Source organism: Podarcis erhardii (genome assembly GCF_964252035.2).
Source record: "Podarcis erhardii genome assembly, chromosome: 6".
NCBI lineage: Eukaryota > Metazoa > Chordata > Lepidosauria > Squamata > Lacertidae > Podarcis > Podarcis erhardii.
In genome coordinates, this window is record NC_138510.1 from 90,345,766 (window position 1) to 90,365,408 (window position 19,643).

Below are 19,643 nucleotides of genomic sequence, written 5' to 3' on the forward strand. Positions count from 1 at the left end.
ACTTTTAGTAGCCACGGAGGAGCCATTGTCCCTCCATCTTGCAGCGGCTGCCTGTATGTGACCAGGCCCAATTCAGTGTTTACTGCCTCTCTGTATACATAGCTGCTTGGACTCTGAGAGTACTTGGGCTGGGGACTGCCAGCAAATATTGGCTTTTTTGGGGGTGCGCCATATTTCAAAAAGTAAAAACCAGGACACCCCGAAAGTTGTTGAGCTTTAATTCTGGCTTAGGTCCATGCTGTCTGTATTATGTTGTTTTATGTATGCCAATCTATGTATATTGTGTGTTTGTGTGTTTATATTGTATTATGTTGTATTATGTACAGAATGCCAACCTAGCAGTTCGAAAGCACGTCAGAATACAAGTAGATAAATAGGTACCACTCTGGTGGGAAGGTAAACAGTGTTTCTGTGTGCTGCTCTGGTTCACCAGAAGCGGCTTCGTCATGCTGGCCATATGACCCGGAAGCTGTACTCCAGCTCACTCGGCCAGTAAAGCGAGATGAGTGCCGCAACCCCAGAGTCATCCACGACTGGACCTAACGGTCAGGGGGACCTTTACCTTTACCTTTAGGTCCATGCTGTCTGTATTATGTTGTTTTGATGCTGCAATATTTACATTGTAATGTATGAATCTGATTTCAACTGATTGTAGCTTATAGATGATATTATTTTACTAACATTGTGCACCTTTGGTGAAAAGTGTTTTATAAATTCTATGAAATAAAGAAAATAAAGCATGCTGGCTTCCAGTCCATTTCCAGACCCAACCAAGTGCTGTTTGTGACTTTTAGGGCTCTCCACAGCTTAGGAGTTGGATCCTTGCTGTTGTAGAAAAGCAAATCCATTTTCTTCTCTTGAGCGTCTACCAATGCATATGTAACTTTAAACCGCATGAGAGCACTTGCTTGTAGCCTATCTGTCTGAGTTAATTCCACCTCTAAAAATTGAGCCATTTTTGTTTCTCTCTCTCTGCCAACATGTTGAGGCAAGATGTCTGCTGCTTACTCTCTCTTATTCCCACTTATCCCTGTACATAGTTCCTTCATGAATAAAGCCTTTGAACTCCAAAAACTGTAAGAGATTGTTTCAATCTAATTCACCCAAGCGACAAGCTTTCCTAACACTTGTCAAGATACCTGTCTTCATATTGTTTAAGTTAGAGAGCCTTCTGTGGGTTCCTTGTCGTTCCCTGTCGAGGCTACCAGAGAAAGAGCTCTTGTTAATATCCTAGTTGTGGAATTAGTCTCTCCAGAGAGATTCGCCTAGCGCCTATTTTATTGTCTTTTGGGTTCCAGGCTAAAACTTATAAATTTTCCCAATCTTACTGTGTTTACGCCGCTTATGTGAATTTATGATCTAGAAATTATTATGGGCTTTCTTTCGTACTTACATTTAAGTTATTTCTTGTAACCTGTCTATGGATATGATTGAAGGGGGGCATAAAGATACTTAGAGTAGCTTTTTAAAAATAGCAAGATTCTGTGAGTGATTATTATCCCAGGGGAAGGGCATGTGCCCACAGGCTTCTGACTGCCTCCTGGGAGTCAAGGCTAAGAGGGTTGCAAATGTTTCCACGCTACATGCTACAGAGATTATCATGAACCCTCCTTCCCTTTATAGAGCATCTCCATGGCAACTACATGGAGATTTATTAGTCCTCTATTGACATGCTCACTGGGTCACTTTCTGCTTCAGCTCACTTTCTATCTCTAGTCCTCCACTGCATTCATAGAATCATAGAATAATATAATGGTGCAGCTGGAAGGGACCCCAGGGGTCATCTAGTCCACCCCACCCCCCACCCCCCGCAATGCAGGAATCTCAACTAAAGCAACCATGACATATGACCATCCAACTGCTGCTTGAAAACCTCCAAGGAAGGAGAGTCTACCACAGGCTTCCTCAACCTCGGCCCTCCAGATCTTCTGAGACTACAATTCCCATCATCTCTCACCACTGGTCCTGCTAGCTTGGGATCATGGGAGTTGTAGGCCAAAAACATCTGGAGGGCCGAGGTTGAGGAAGCCAGGTCTACCACCTCCCAGAGGAGTCCGTTCCATTGCCAGACAGCTTTTACTATCATAATGTTCCCCCCAATCTTTATTCAGAATCTCCTGTCTCACAACTTGAATTCATTGGTTTGGAATCTACCCTCCAGAAAAGGAGAAAATAGACTTTCTCCATCTTCCATGTGGCAACCCTTTTGATATGGGAAGATGGCTATCCGATCTCCTCTCAGTCTCCTCTTTTCCAGGCTAAACATACCCAGCTCCTTCAAGCGTCCCTCATAAGGCTTATTTTCCAGACCCTTGATCATCTTGGTTGTCCTTCTCGGCACACGTTCTGGCTCGTCAACATCCTTCTTAAATTGTGGTGCCCAGAACTGGACACAGGACTCCAGATGTGGTCTGACCATGGCAGAATAGAATGGTACTGTTACTTCCAGTGACCTGGACACTATACTTCTGTTGATGCAGCCTGGAATAGCATTAGCTTTTTTTGCTGCTGCATCACACTGTTGACTCATGTTAAGCTTGTGATCTACTAAGACCTCTAAATCACACACACACACACACACACACACTTCTGGCAAGCCAGGTATCCCCTGCCTTATATTGATGCAGCTAGTTGTTCCTGCCTAAGTATAGCACCTTACATTTTGTCTCTACTGAAATACATTGTTAAATACTGTAGTGGGTTGACATAGCAGACGACACAGCGATTCTTCCAAAGCAGCTCTTCATTTGTAAGCTGGAACTGAACTGAACAGCAAATAGCTCAGCCGGCCTGCTTTCATAGGCACCCGGCTATCATTATTGTAGCAACAACAATCCAAGGTTTCCCGCCTAAAGTAACTGATGTGGACCTGAGTGAAAACTACCGGTATATATATCTATATATATACACACACACATATATAGATATATATAATTGCATAGTTGTTTCCTGTACTTGCATACTGAACTGTATTCCTGTATTAAAGTGACAGCATCTTGTCTATCTCAGGCAGTGTTTTTAACATAAATGTCATCAATTCAAGGTGGAAATGGACCTTATAGCATTATATTTCATACAGAAATGCTGGCAGATCAAATTTCTCATTCAAGTCACTAGGTGTAACTCTAAAATCTCACATACTTCCCCTTGAGAAAGTCAAGTAATCAGTATATACCATATTTCCCCATGTAGAACACGCCCCCTATTTTGGGAGACTCCAAATTAAGAAAATGGGGGAGGGGGGAGTGCCCAAAATTGTTGACCCTTTTGGGGGGGGTATGCCGGAAATCGCTCACCCGCCTGAAATACGCTCCCACTTGCACGTGTCAAAAACGCCACCAATCCACTGTCCCCTCGCTGGCAGATACTGCCAATCTCCCGCCTTATTGCCACACCGACAGCCAATCAAGCTCAGTCCTTGCTGCAGCCACCAATAACATGCCCAATAGCAGTCTCCGGCTCCCGAAAGCAACATATAACATGTCCCCCTGATGCACTAAGCGTAAAGGGTAAAGGGACCCCTGACCGTTAGGTCCAGTCACGGATGACTCTGGGGTTGCAGCGCTCATCTCGCTTTATTGGCCGAGGGAGCCGGCGTACAGCCATGTGGTCAGCATGACTAAGCCACTTCTGGCAAACCAGAGCAGCGCATGGAAACACTGTTTACCTTCCCGCCGGAGCGGTACCTATTTATCTACTTGCACTTTGATGTGCTTTCGAACTTCTAGGTTGGCAGGAGCAGGGACCGAGCAATGGGGGCTCACCCTGTCACGGGGATTCGAACCGCCAACCTTTCGATCGGCAAGCCCTAGGCTCTGTGGTTTAGACCACAGCGCCACCCGCGTGTATAAAACAAGCCCCAAAATTTAACATGCTATTTTAATTTTTTTAAACCTCATCTTACACACGGAAAAATATGGTATTTGATATCGTTTTGAATTGTGCAGGCAGCACCACCAAAGCATGCATTTGTGCCTGTGTTTATAAGTAACTTTACCATAGATTAAGCTGTCTGCCAGGATTAGCTAGGTCACAACCACTCACCTTGCGAGGAAGGGCTACCAAACTCCTTGTTGTCTCTTTTTCCACCATGTGACCAGCAAGGATGTCTAAACTGGATGCTCCAAGCTTAGACTGTGTGGCTTTAACAAGCCACCTCTATCTTTCTATATAAATATTTAGAAACGCCAGTTTTGAAAACTAAGTTGTACTGCTTGTCTTTTCTTGTTGCTGTATGGAGAAGCACATGAATCTGACCTTTGAATCATTTGTAAGTAAACCATCTTTAACTTACCGTATTTTTTGCTCTATAAGACTCACTTTTTCCCTCCTAAAAAGTAAGGGGAAATGTTTGTGCGTCTTATGGAGCAAATGCAGGCTGCGCAGCTATCCCAGAAGCCAGAACAGCAAGAGGGATTGCTGCTTTCATTGCGCAGCGATCCCTCTTGCTGTTCTGGCTTCTGAGATTCAGAATATTTTTTTTCTTGTTTTCCTCCTTCAAAAACTATGTGCGTCTTGTGGTCTGGTGCGTCTTATAGAGTGAAAAATACGGTACCAAACATGTGGTATCTTTCTATGCTAAAGGAAGCTTTGTAAAAAAAACAACAACAACTTAGAAGGGGATATATTAAAGTTCTTACAGCCCATATTTCCACGCTTTTGTTTTGTGATTTAAAATGTTTGCTGGGGTTCCGTCACTAACACAGTACTGTACTTGCTTAAAACCTGAATCTAGGCATTCAGGAAATTCTGCTTTTATTCTTTATAACTATGACCATTCTGAATATGCCTGTGTACTTGGTGCAAGTGGCAGTAAAAAGTTTTTTTAAAAAAGTGGCAGTGTCTCCAGCTAGCTGAGAGCAAATCAACTATTCATTGTCGAGCATCCTGCATCATTCTAGTTTCCTGTCAATTTCCCCAAGTAATAAAGAAGTAATTAAATTTGTCAGGCTATTCGGCATGAAAGCCCACCCAGTGTCAACAGTGCCTTGAGTATCTGAAGCTCCTGAGAGCAAGCACAGGTCCCCTAATTAAAGATGTTTACTGGTTTCATGCACTTTCATTTACTACAAGGGCCATAATGAATTTCGGAATTAATTGTCTGCCCATATAAAGTGGGGGTCCTTCTGAATTCCACATCGGTCCCCAAGGCCTCGGAGTAATTTAATATTCTAGTGAGAAAGATAATTGATAGTAATTGGAAAATCAATTTTTCATTGTTTAATTCTCCTTTCCACAGGGTATGTGGGAAACAAATCACCTCCCGGACTGGGTATTCCTGTGACCATCAAAGCGTCGCTTTGCCTGTCACGGTAAAAGCTCAATTGCCAGGTTGCCGCTGTGGGTTGGCTGTCTTTTCTGGAGGGTTTGAAGTGTCTGAAAACATGTGGTAAGAAGCACTCGCCATATCCTTCCTGAGCAATGTGAATCCTTTTCAAACGTCGCAGAAAAGGATGCTGTTAAACCACAGTGGAAACACAGGGCTCTTTGTGGTTTCCCCCCTGTACTGTGATGGCCTGGGACTCGGGCTTGGACTCAGAACCAGAGGAGACTCAGTCTGCACCGGATCCTTTGCCTCAGGCATCATCTGAACCAAGTCTGTATTGGCAAAACCAATTTGGTGTTTTGCAACTTTCTGACTAGTTGCAGGACCTTAGCCAGACCTAGCAGAGTAAACGCAGAATCCACGGAAGCAATTGGCAACTTGGCTGCAGACAGGATAGACGAAGCATGAACCAGGAACTTGTAGTTAGGTGTTTATTATATACAGTGGACTATTTACAGGAACAGAACACGGATCTTTTGCTAGTTCTCTCTGACACAACTCTCAACTCCCACACTGACACAGAACTCTGAACTCAAACACTGAACTACCAGTTAGTAGGCCATTAATTATCACTCCTTTGAGAGAGCTTAACCAATCAGGGAGCGGTCTGCATGTCTTTGTTATCACCAGGCAGACTTACTCCTTCAGATTGCCTTCTGGCTGTCTGCCAAACTTTAATTGACTGGGGCTTGATCCTGAAGAGTCCCAGTCTGCACAGGTTCCTCTGCAACAAACACAAATAATCTGTATGTAATGTCCAATCCTCTTTCAGCCTCTTGTCATCTTTATTAATCTATTTATAATACCGGGTAGTTCTATATATTCTAACAACAACTGGGCAAGTGGGGAGGGAGGCAGAGATGAAGAAAACACTAATACTCAAATATGCAAAAACAATAATAAAAACACATTTGTGTTATTTATGTTCACTTAAAGGTAAAGGGATAAAGGGACTCCTGACCATTAGGTCCAGTCGTGGCCGACTCTGGGGTTGTGGCGCTCATCTCGCTTTATTGGCAGAGGGAGCTGGCAACCGCTTCCGGGTCATGTGGCCAGCAGGACTAAGCCACTTCTGGCAAACCAGAGCAGCGCACGGAAACGCCGTTTACCTTCCTGCCGGAGCAGTACCTATTTATCTACTTACACTTTGACGTGCTTTCAAACTGCTAGCTTGGCAGGAGCAGGGACTGAGCAACGGGAGCTCACCCCATCGCGGGGATTCAAACCGCTGACCTTCTGATCGGCAAGTCCTAGGCTCTGTGGTTTAACGCCACAGTGTTCACTTACAACCTATCAAAGAATGTGGCAATCTTTTACTCACTTATCTGGGAGCAAGCCCTATTGAACTCAATGAGACTTCCTTCTGAGGAGATATGTATAGGGCTGGGCTGTTAATTTCCTTAGAAATATGTTCAACTGCATCAGTAATCAATAAAGGTTGAAATAATAATGGAAACAAGTCACTATCTTTAGATGTGCTTATCCAGTTATCCAAATGGATCGGTGCTATATATATTATGTGTGTTTTTCTTTTGTTAGATTTTGATAATTTAAATGCATTTTGATCATGTTGCCATTTTTATTTTTTTTAAGTGAGCATGGACTCTAAGTGCAGTCCTATACTCAGAAGTAAGTCCTAGTTAAGTAAGTACAGGGTCAAGCCAGAAACAAAAATTTCCACAAGATGACATCAATGAATCAGGCCTTCGTCTCACGGCCAGTGTGCTGCCTTCGTGTTCATTTTGATGGGCCCCTATATTTTTTGCCTATTGAATCCGAATAAGTGCAGTCACTTGAACTTTAATGGAAAAACTTTGTTTCCTGGCACGCATTTCCTAAAGATGCACAACAGCTAGAAGGTATAATTACCTACAAGGCTGCACATTAATCTAAATACAGTCTCCTATCCCATTCCTTACCTTTCCCATTATTTATATTGATTTAGCACTCTCCTCACCACCTTCAATGTTTCGCTTGGTCTTGGTGTAAATCTGCTCCAAATTTAGGAACTGGTGCAGTAAATAAATACTAGAATAACAACTGTGAGGTTTTTTAATAGATCCTCTGCTTCACTAGTTCCTCCTCCTCCTCCTCCTCCTCCTCCTCCTCCTCCTCCTCCTCCTTTCGTGATCCCTCGTAGCCAAGTAAGATTGTCTTCCATAAACACAGCTTTAACAATGAGTCCGTAAGTGACTGTGGAGGCCAATTCTGGATCCACACGTCCTTCCACAGTGGGGACATTGGTTTCTGGGCAGGAGATGACCACGCTGTCGATTTGCCAAGCGTGTCTTCCTCTTAGCACGTTTCTCCATTTCATCAAGCGTCTTCAAAGTCCATGACACCTTTGGTAAAGGCTGTTCTCCAAATGGAGCGCTCGCGGGCAAGTGTTTCCCAATTGTTGGTGTTTATACTGCATTTTTAAAAATTTGCCTTGAGACAGTCTTTAAACCTCTTCTGTTGACCACTAGTTCCACCTCCTGGCTGACACCAACCACCACCCAAACCATATTGCGTGGACAGACGGAGTCCCCCAAGCCCTGGGTGCCCCCCGTGTGGACTAATGACTCAAGACAACATACTATGGGATTAAATTTGTCCACAACTTTATTATGTTTCAGATGTGGGTAGACCTTGGCTCAGGCATTGGGCGTATATCCTTCCCAGTCCCCAGCCGGGGATCTGGGGAACGTCAGGGTTATCCAGAATGTGTGTGGACTGGGCTGCCTCTGGAGAATGTCTGTTCAAGCAGAGAGAGCCCCCCCCCCATTATGCCGCCATCGCAAGAGAGAGCAATGACAACCTCTCGGCGTACAGCCAAAGTCTCCCCTCAAAGCAACCCCTTTAACGGGGAACCCTGGTATCGCTGCCGGAAAGAGAAGGGGGGCATGGGTCACCACTACACGCCCACCCCCATTTAGGGAAGACAGACTAAAGGATTCCGCCCAAGGCCTGATACCGCCAAAGTTGTGACGTTTTGCTACGGGAAAGACAAACCTGCCAATGCAGGAGAATTCCTTTCTGGCCCTTCAACAGCGACCTTGACATAGCAGCGCCCACGTACCTGTGGAGAAAAGGTTAACCTGAAAAAGAAGTCTTAAATGTGGGTGGGTAGGGTGGGAGAAGCTCTGGAGCCAACTGAAGATTCCCAGGTAAGATCCTCCCCCTACTGTGTGGGCAGGGTGGTCCCTCCCCCTACCTGGCCTGGTCACCTTGGCCACGCCCCCGCAGACGGGATTGGGCAACTGGCTGAGGTAGGCGGAGACCTCCAGGTATCCCGCCTGGGAAAGGCGAAGCCAAGCCTGTGCTAATGGTGCCGCACAGGGTCCCGGGGGCTGCGCACGACCACGCAAAGGGCGTCCCCCATTTAATGTGGTGAACAGTCATTCTGTAACCCCTGTTGAATAGCAGAATTGAACAGGAGGAGTTCACAGCCACGGTCACTCTGCAATGCAGCGCACAGCACGCCCTGAAGTCAGGTCGCTCAGTGTTATGCACGCTATAAGCAAGGAGAGGCATGTGGAGGGCAGGTTCAAGATTGATTTGGCACAGGGAGTTTCACATCTTCTGAGCCCAGCAATGTCTTCCGAGTCCGGCGCTCATGGCTAGGCTTGTCATCATCTATCAGAGAGTCACAGGCCACCCTGACAGCTTCATCTGCATTCTCCACAAGGCAAATTCTTGTAAAATGGAGATTAAGACACTCTTTCCCCACTTAACCTGCTGCCCACCCACTAGAGAGGCTCTGCTTTGGGTCCCACTAATCACCAGAAGCGAGGCTGGCTGGGACACAGAACAAGCCCTTTTCGGTTATTCTGACCCTTGCTCTCTCCAGAGATCCATTAGCCCCCACTTTACAGGCATTTTGAACTGCACTGTCCTGTCATGTACTCAGTTGTGAAGTTTTGCCTTTTCTTGGGAGTACTCTGTTTCCATGCTTCTTATTTTCTGCGGCTAGCTTGATTTTATGCTGGTCGAATTTTGAAATTATTATTTATTCATATTTATTGGTGTTTGTTATTTTTGTTTATTTTATATTCTTTGTTTCAATAACATCTATAACAACATTATTATTTCCATTTTCCATGCTCAAATCCTAAGCTAAATGAATGGGAGGGTGTTTCCCATCCCCCACACCAAAGGGTCAGGAATCATCCTGAACAGTGTGGCAGACTGGTCAAAACTGAGCCAAGGCCCTCTTGATCAGGGGTAAATCCCCTCCCTCCAGCAGCTCCCACCCACTCACCCCAAACTCTTCCAGAGGGCCCTCAACGCCCTGTAGTGGATTTTCAGGCAGGCTCAGGCACTAGGGAGGGAAACCTCCTCTTTCAGTTCACTTACCTTAGTATGCAAGAGATGCAGGTGGTGCTGTGGTCTAAACCACTGAGCTTCTTGGGCTTGCCAATCAGAAGTTCGGCGGTTCAAATCCCACGAAAGGGCCATTAGGTCCAGTCGTGACCGACTCTGGGGCTGCGGCGCTCATCTCACTTTATTGGCCAAGGGAGCCGGCGTACAGCTTCCAGGTCATGTGGCCAGCATGACTAGGCCGCTTCTGGCAAACCAGAGCAGCGCACGGAAACGCCGTTTACCTTCCCACTGGAGCGGTACCTATTTATCTACTTGCATTTTGACATGCTTTCGAACTGCTAGGTTGGCAGGAGCAGGGACCGAGCAACGGGAGCTCACCCCATCGTGGGGATTCGAATTGCTAACCTTCGGATCGGCAAATTCTAGGCTCTGTAGTTTAACCCACAGCGCCACCCGTGTCCCATAGTTGTTGTACATGGTGCATAAAAGGACACAGGTGGTGCTGTGGTCTAAACCACAGAGCCTTGGGCTTGCCGATCAGAAGGTCAGCGGTTCAAATATCTGTGACAGGGTGAGCTCCCGTTGTTTGGTCCCAGCTCCTGCAAACCTAGCAGTTCGAAAGCATACCAGTACAAGTAGATAAATAGGTACCGCTGCGGTGGGAAGGTAAATGGCGTTTCTGTGCACTCTGGCTTTCATCACAGTGTCCCGTTGCGACAGAAGCCATTTAGTCCTGCTGGCCACATGACCTAGAAAGCTGTCTGTGGACAAACGCCGGCTCCCTCAGCCTGAAAGCGAGATGAGTGCCGCGACCCCATAGTCACCTTTGACTGGACTTAACCGTCCAGGGGTCCTTTAACTCTTAGTCCTAAGCCGGATGCCTAGTTAGGGAAGTTGCCCAAGAAGAAAGCAATTTATTACCAGGCGGAACAGGTAACAACAAGGCAAGACTTGGAACAAGCCTACCTGCTGATTCTTGCCCCAGAGGTACATGTGGAGCTTCAGATCTGAACCTAACGGGGGACCACCTTCATCCCAGTGTGGGCTTCTTGATTTGCGTTTATGAAAGGCTTTTCACTGAAAATCAATGTACTTAATTTCTTCTTTCTTTTTTTTCTCTTGCAACTCTCTCTGACCACTAAGATACCTTCTTGCCAATTTAGCTTAAAAAGGTACCTTTACCTTTTTATTATGCAAGCCAATAGGTTTTAATCCAAATATGAACTGGTAAAGGTAAAGGGACCCCTGACCATTAGGTCCAGTCGTGGCCGTCTCTGGGGTTGCGGTGCTCATCTCGCTTTATTGGCCGAGGGAGCCAGCGTACAGCTTCCAGGTCATGTGGCCAGCATGACTAAGCCGCTTCTGGCGAACCAGAGCAGCGCACAGAAACGCTGTTTACCTTCCCCTGCTGGAGCAGTACCTATTTATCTACTTGCACGTTGATGTGCTTTCGAACTGCTAGGTTGGCAGGAGCAGGGAACAAGCAACGGGAGCTCACCCTGTGGCGGGGATTCGAACCGCCGACCTTCTGATCAGCAAGCCCTAGGCTCTGGGGTTTAACCCACAGCGCCACCAGTTCAATATGAACTGGTACCAGCCAGCAAAAGATTATGCTTGAAGTCCCCCCCCTCCCCGGAGTATGAAATCTAGCCTAACAGGCTCAGAAGCAGCAGGTCTGAGCAGCAAGGTGGACCACAGCAGGCTCGTTAACCATAGATTATCAAAACCAACACAATACGGAGATCCGTTTCCCATTATGCCAGCTCTGCGAAATATTTATTTTGTGCAAATTAAATTCAGAAGAACTTCAGGTCCTGCCTCTTTTGCAATAGTCTGTTCTCCATCCGACCACCACGCTCCCTGTAGGATTTGGAGAGTCATTTGTTCCTCCCTGTTTTCTTAGGTTAGCAAAAGATGCCCTCCTGACAAAAATGCAAGAGGGGCGTATTTCAGTCTGCAAGAGGGGCGTATTTCAGTCGTGGGGCTCACTTTAGGCAATGCACGTTTGGAGAGTCACTTGGCTCCATCTTTGTGTGTGGTTTTTTTAAAAAATATTATTCTTTATAATCACACTTTCCTCCAGGGACGTTGAATAAAATCATTCAGTCGAAAATCTAACTATAACATACATCAAAATCCTCCTCCTATTAGTTATGCATAACAGTATATTCTTTTGTCCCTACTCATTTATCCTAATTTTTCCTCCTTCCTCCCTCCCCTTTAACTCCTCCCCCCCCAAAAAAAATTGTTCTCTCTTCAAATCTTTAACCATGTGCACAGATTATTCATTCTAATTTGTATGCTTGGGTTGCCCCCCCCCATATGCTATCCAATTCCTATAACTTGTCCATTTATTCAAAATCTTTTGACATTTGTTTTCCCATTTATCTTCCATCATTACCTGTTCAGATATATCAGATTGTATATATTCAAAAACATTAGGGACCCCTGACCATTAGGTCCAGTTGTGACCAACTCTGGGGTTGTGACACTCATCTCGCTTTATTGGCTGAGGGAGCCAAAGTACAGCTTCCGGGTCATGTGGCCAGCATGACTAAGCCGCTTCTGGAAAACCAGAGCAGCGCACGGAAACGCCATTTACCTTCCCGCCGGAGTGGTACCTATTTATCTACTTGCACTTTGATGTGCTTTCGAACTGCTAGGTTGGCAGGAGCAGGGACCAAGCAACAGGAGCTCACCCTGTTGTGGGGATTCGAACCGCCAACCTTCTGATCAGCAAGCCCTAGGCTCTGTGGTTTAACCCACTGCGCCACTTGCGTCCCTCCATTCAAAAACATAGTTGTTCCATTTTTCCATTGTCCATTTATCCCTTTCTTTCCATCCTGATGCCATAACAAGCATACCAGCTAAGATCATAATTTTATACTAATCTTGCTCTTTTATTTCTATTTTACTATTCCCCAGTATTCCTGAGATAAGCATTTCTCTATTGACTTCTATCTTAACCTGAAATACATCAGAAATAACTTTTATAATCTTTTGCCAATATTCCTTTACAAAAAAAACACTCCCACCACATATGTGCATATACCCCTAACTCTTGACCACAGTGCCAGCACTTAGGACACCATCTTTGTTGTCATTGTGTCGGCAAGCTCTTCAAAACCTGTTTCCTTTTGACTGTTTCCTTTTGACACGGGTGGCGCTGTGGGTTAAACCACAGAGCCTAGGACTTGCTGATCAGAAGGTCGACGGTTCGAATCCCAGCGAAGGGGTGAGCTCCCGTTGCTTGGTCCTTGCTCCTGCCAACCTAGCAGTTCGAAAGCACCTCAAAGTGCAAATAGATAAATAAGGTACTGCTCCGGCGGGAAGGTAAACGGCATTTCCGTGTGCTGCTCTGGTTCCCCAGAAGCAGCTTTTAATTCCACTCATATACAAAGGTCTGTATAGTTAAAGCCATGGTTTTCCCAGTAATGATGTATGGAAGTGAGAGCTGCACCACAAAGAAGGCTGATCACCAAAGAATTGATGCTTTTGAATTATGGTGCTGGAGGAGACTCTTGAGAGTCCCATGGACTGCCAGAAGATCAAACGCATCCATTCTTAAGGAAATCAGCCCTGAGTGCTCACTGGAAGGACAGATCCTGAAGCTGAGGCTCCAATACTTTGGCCACCTCATGAGAAGAGAAGACTCCCTGGAAAAGACCCTGATGTTGGGAAAGATGGAGGGCACAAGGAGAAGGGGACAACAGAGAATGAGATGGTTGGATAGTGTTCTCGAAGCTACCAGCATGAGTTTGACCAAACTGCGGGAGGCAGTGGAAGACAGGAGGGCCTGGTGTGCTCTGGTCCATGGGGTCACGAAGAGTTGGACACGACTAAACGACAACAACAATGTATGTGTGGGCACGAACTCTTGGAAGCAGGATTCTGCCTGCTGGCCCCTGCCCCAGCCTCCATTCATATGCATGTACCTAGGCTGCATTCAGAGCCACAGGTGAACCTGCGCTAAGGTTAGGGTAGGGCTAGGGGTCATGGTCTCACGTATCCTTGGATCTGTTGCACGAACAGAGATTCCTTGTGGCTTTAACGGAGTAGCTGCTCTCATCCTCTCTTCTCCAGCTGCAAAGTGAGAGCGAATTTCAAGCAGGGACACTGTCCGGGTAAATAAGCAAAGGACTGCAGAGCAGTTTGGAACTCAAAGGGCTAAATGACTATCAAACAGAGGATGTGCCTACTCTTGCGGGTGTGGCAGCCTCGCAATCTACTAGCCCATTCTGGGAATGCTCAAAAGCTCAGGACTCTCATTTTCCTCTCTGCACTTCCTCTCCTCGGCTTCTGCAGGCTGTTGCCATGGCGATGGCTATAACGTTGCAGTTGTGCTACAGCCATTTATAAATGACTAATTGTTCTAGGTTTTAAATGGCAGGCTAAATGCCCAAGAAGCCCAAAATAGACTATTATATCCAACAAATAAAAAGCAGCTGGATTTTTTTTATTTTTTAAAAAAATCTCATTTCACACTTTTCAGTATTTATTGTCGAAGGGGTGGACTGGCTCTGCATCTACTGGGGCATTGGTGCTGTTGATCTTTGCTGTTTCCCAGCAAAGGCTGCTGCCAGCACCTGCTCCTCTGCCCTGCTGCTTGGATGGGCTGCGCAGGTCACTGGGAGCCACATTGACCAGCAAAGAAAGGGGCAACAGGAAGGAAAGGGGGAGAGAAAGGATAGGGGGAGGCTTGCAAGATCTTAGACATTCCTTTGTGAGAAACTGGATTTTAAATACCGTATTTTTTGCTCTATAATACTCACTTTTTCCCTCCTAAAAAGTAAGGTACAATGTGTGTGCGTCTTATGGAGCGAGTGCAGGCTGCGCAGCTATCCCAGAAGCCAGAACAGCAAGAGGGATTGCTGCTTTCACTGCGTAGCGATCCCTCTTGCTGTTCTGGCTTCTGAGATTCAGATTTTTTCCCCCTTGTTTTTCTCCTCCAAAAACTTGTGGTCTGGTGCATCTTATAGAGCAAAAAATACGTTAATTGCTTTCTCTAGCAACAAATACAGTGGTACCTCAGGTTACATTCACTTCAGGTTACATACGCTTCAGGTTACAGACTCCGCTAACCCAGAAATACTGCTTCAGCTTAAGAATTTTGCTTCAGGATGAGAACAGAAATCGTGCTCTGGGGGTGCGGCGGCAGCAGGAGGCCTCATTAGCTAAAGTGGTGCTTCAGGTTAAGAACAGTTTCAGGTTAAGAATGGACCTCGAAGAACGAATTAAGTACTTAACCCGAGGTACCACTGTAGATGTTTCCATGTCATTGTATATCTCAGTCCAACGAAGTTGAGGTCATGTTGTGCGGATGCCTGATTATCGTCTTGCAAAGCAACTACTCCATTCCTTACTTAAAAATGGAAAGTGTAATGCTGGTGGTCAACAAAAGAGGTTTAAGGACTGTCTCAAGGCAAATCTTAAAAAATGTAGTAGAAAAACTGACAACTGGGGAACACTGGCCTGCGAGCGCCCCAGTTGGAGAACAGTCTTTACCAAAGGTGTCATGGGTTTTGAAGACGCTCGAACTCAGGATGAAAGGGAGAAATGTGCTAAGAGGATGGCACGCTTGGCAAATCCTCACCGTGATCAACTCCCACCCCGGACACCTATGTCCCCACTGTGGAAGGACGTGTGGATCCAGAATTGGCCTCCACAGTCACTTATTGACTCACTGTTAAGACTGTGTTCATGGAAGACCATCTTACTCGGCTACGAGTGATCGCCAAAGCAGAAGAAGAAGGTATTTCAGTGGTCAGAGAGAGTTGCAAGGGGAAAAAAGGAGGAAAGAAATTAAGCAGATTGATTTTCAGTGAAGAGCCTTTCATAAACACAAACCAAGAAGCCCACACTGGGATGAAGGTGGTCCCCATTAGGTTCAGATCTGGGCCTCCACATGTACCTCTGGGGCAATAATCAGCTGGCAGGGTTGTTCCAAGTCTTGCCTTGTTGTTACCTGTTCCGCCTGGTAACGAATTGCTTTCTTCTTGGGCAACTTCCCCAACTGGGCATCCTGCTTAGGACTAAATGGCAAAGGACCCCTGGACGGTTAAGTCCAGTCAAAGGTGACTATGGGGTTGCACTGCTCATCTTGCTTTCAGGCTGAGGGAGCTGGCGTTTGTCCAGTTTTATGGGTCACGTGGCCAGCTTGGCTAAACCGCATCTGGTGCAATGGGATACTGTGGCGGAAACTAGAACGCACAGAAACGGTTTACCTTCCCGCCACAGTGGTACCTATTTATCTACTTGCGTTGGCACGCTTTTGAACTGCTAGGTTCGCAGGAGCTGGGACAGGGAGATCACTCCATTGCGGGGATTCGAACCGCCAACCTTCTGATCGGCAAGCCCAAGAGGCTCAGTGGCTTAGACCACAATGCCACCACATCCCATTAGGGATGGTTAGGACTATAACACCTATTGGCCCCAGTCAGCACAGGCAGTCTAAAACATCAAGTGGTCAGCAGGTTGGGCAAAGCTGCCGCTTGAGTGCCATGATAGAAAAGGCAGCATGAGTTCTGTATCTGTTCTTGTCAAATTTCTTGAAAACAAAACACTGAACACAAATATAGGATATTCTTCCTCCCTGCTAAGCTGCTTGTTATTTCTATGCTGGCTCCTAACTGCAAGCTCCGGTGCTGACTTCTCATCTTCTTATCTGATTTGACATCTTTCTGCAGGGCCTACAAGATGGAGCTGTTCTGCCTGGTTGGACTCAGTCTACCCCGCCCCCCATTTATTTTTTGATGGAACCCCTCATATGGGATTTTGTATATAAATTTGACGTTTTCTCCCCTTACGGCTTTGATCTATAGGCTACCACTAAAACGAGGCTGCATTTTAAGCTGTATTCTAACTTATATTTTAATCAACTGGGTTTTTTTGTTGTTGTTTTTACTGTATTTATATTCGATGTTAGACGCCCTGGGTTTTGCCCAGGGAATAAATTATTTTTTAAATTATTATTATTATTATTATTATTATTATTATTATTATTATTTAATAAACATTCACACATTTATTGGTAGAACATAGGATAGATAAGGTATAACATAGTCGAGTCAATTTTATTGCATTAGCTGTGTGGCCATAGCATAATATACATAGAAATAACAACATAAAATGGGGGTGGGGAAATAAAAGTGGATGTCGTCCTGGGCGAAATACTTAGGAAAAAAAAAAAAGGTATAACATATATAACATGCAGAGAATAATATGTGCAAACAAATCAGAGAGGGGAGCGGAGGGAAGTCTCTGGAGGGTGGGAAAGGGAGGAATGGGAGGGAATAAAAGGGGGGATGTAATTGGTTATATTAATTGATAATTTGTTTGTTAAAATTGTTCAATATTTTTTTAAAAAAATAATATTATTATTATAGGTAAAGGTAAAGGGACCCCTGACCATTAGGTCCAGTCGTGGCCAACTCTGGGGTTGCGGCGCTCATCTCGCTTTATTGGCCAAGGGAGCCGGCGTACAGCTTCCGGGTCATGTGGCCAGCATGACTAAGCCGCTTCTGGCGAACCAGAGCAACACAAGGAAATGCCGTTTACCTTCCCGCTGGAGCAGTACCTATTTATCTACTTGCACTTTGACGTGCTTTCGAACTGCTTGGTTGGCAGGAGCTGGGACCAAGCAACGGGAGCTTACCCCGTCGCGGGGATTCGAACCGCCGACCTTCTGATCGGCAAGTCCTAGGCTCTGTGGTTTAACCCACAGCGCCACCTGTGTCCTCCCTTTTATTATTATAGTTTGACCTTATTGTTTGGTTCCACAGCTGGTAATGGCTTGGGGGGGGGGTTAGGAAGAGCTACAATTCACCCACTGGAAGCTTCAAGGAATGAAACCAAAGGCTGTAACATGCAGGCTAAGGCAGGCTCACCACGTTCCAATTGCCAAGCTGCGGGTGGCGAGGTTCAGATGCCTCTGCTGATTGCTTGCCAGGGAACTGCCAAACGTAAACGGGTGCATTACTATTTAAAGTAAAAACCAGGACGTCATTGGAACATAAAGTTCTCTCTCTGCCCCAAATACCAGCAGTTGTACACTACTTAGATGGCGGCATTATTTTGGAGGCATACTTCTGGGAGCTGGGTTGTTTAAATGTTTAAAATGCCAAACGGCAGACAGATGACTTTACTTTGCCTGTAACAGCAAACACAATAATTTTATTATTTGTTTGGCATCCATCTGACTGGGCTGCCCCAACCATTCTGGGTGGCTCTCGACAGAATATTAAAATCACACTAAAACATCAACCATTAAAAACTTCCTTGAACAGGGCTGCCTTCAGATGTCTTCAAAAAGTCAGATTGTTGTTTTAGCTGTTTGACATTTGATGGGAGGGCGTTCCACAGGGCGGAACCCCTGTGTTGAAAGAAGAGACTGACAGTGCCAAAAGCACCCAGGGTCTCCCACTTTTTTGCCTTGGGAAGCAGCTTTTAAAGGGATGGCATAAATTGGATAAATGTGTGTCTGGGAGCAGGAGGGAGAGTATCCCTGCCTGGATAGGGGCCAAGGCACAGGGACAGGCAGATTTAACTTTTTCATCTCTGTGCTATTTTCCCACTGAAAACCATCCTGTCATCATAATTTGCCTCCAAGGTGCTATTTGCTGGATACAGCATCTTTGGTTGCTAATAGTAGTGTGATTTTTGGGGGGAGGAATATAGCTCAGGAAGGAAAGGATTAACCCCTCCTTCTCCTCACATCAGTTCCAATCTACAAAGAACACCCTCTGAACTGCTTTTTGTGAGTGAACAGTTGTTAAGCGTGCAGTTTGACCCTTTACTGCACCTTTTAGACAGAAAAAACAAAACAAATTCCTTCCAGTAGCACCTTAAAGACCAACTAAGTCAGTTCTTGGTATGAGCTTTCGTGTGCATGCACACTTCTTCAGATACACTGAAACAGAAGTTTCCAGACCCTTCTATATAGTGAGAAGGTGGGGAGGGGTATTACTCAGAAGGGTGGTGGGAATGGGTGATTGGCAGATAGCTGTGATGAGCCTGTTGACGACTCTTAACGACTGCAATAGGTCTTACAGGAAAAAGCAAGGGGTGAAAAGGTGAAAAATGGCTTTGTCATGTATAATGAGATAAGAATCCAAGGTCTTTGTTCAGACCAGGTTTCTTCAGGACAGCCTTCGGATGGCTGTCCTGAAGACTTGCGGTGGGAGGAGGGTTTTCCTTCCCACCGCCAACTTTCAGAATGCTGTTCTGAATGTTGGCGTGGGGAGGAAAAACCCTCCTCCCACCGCAAGCCCCGGGAACAGAGGAGAAGCGCTGCGCGCCTTCCCCTGTTCCCGTACCCGTCCTGAAGGCTTGCGGTGGGGAGAAAAGCCCTTCTTCGCACCGCCAGCCTGGCAAGCGGTCTCCATAGGAACGCATTGATTTTCAATGCATTCCTATGGGAAACCGTGCTTCGCAAGACGAAAAACTCGCAAGAAGAAAAAACTTGCGGAACGAATTAATTTCGTCTTGCGAGGCACCACTGTATTTGCTCCAGCTGGTGGCTGGACTCCTTCCTTTATTTCGCAGGGACCCACGGGCTCTGCCCGACGAGCTGGGTGACTGAGCAGCCTCACACCTAGATCTTTCTGTAACATTAAAACAATCAAATAATTATGTCAGCTTCAACCAAGGGAGGCAGTCGTGGAGCTCTTCTATTTCACCAGTGCCAGAAGATGGGGAATTCCCATACAGGTGAAAGTTCAGAAGTCCTTAGTAGGGCAAGACAGCACCACTCAAACTAATTAAGTTTTTTGCAGGGTATTTATATCACATTACATCACATATATCTTCTTCTTCCAGAAATGGAGGTGGCGGTCTCATTGCAGACACTAGAGATTAAGTTATCACTCACCAGGGGCTGAATTTCACCACATGGGCCCTGAATGCTGACGACAAAAGACTGTCCCATAAATTTTGCTAAGTCCAGATTGTTCCCCCTCATTCTTATTGTGAGCTGCAAGGATAATATAGAACCATATGCTTGATTCTTGGTACA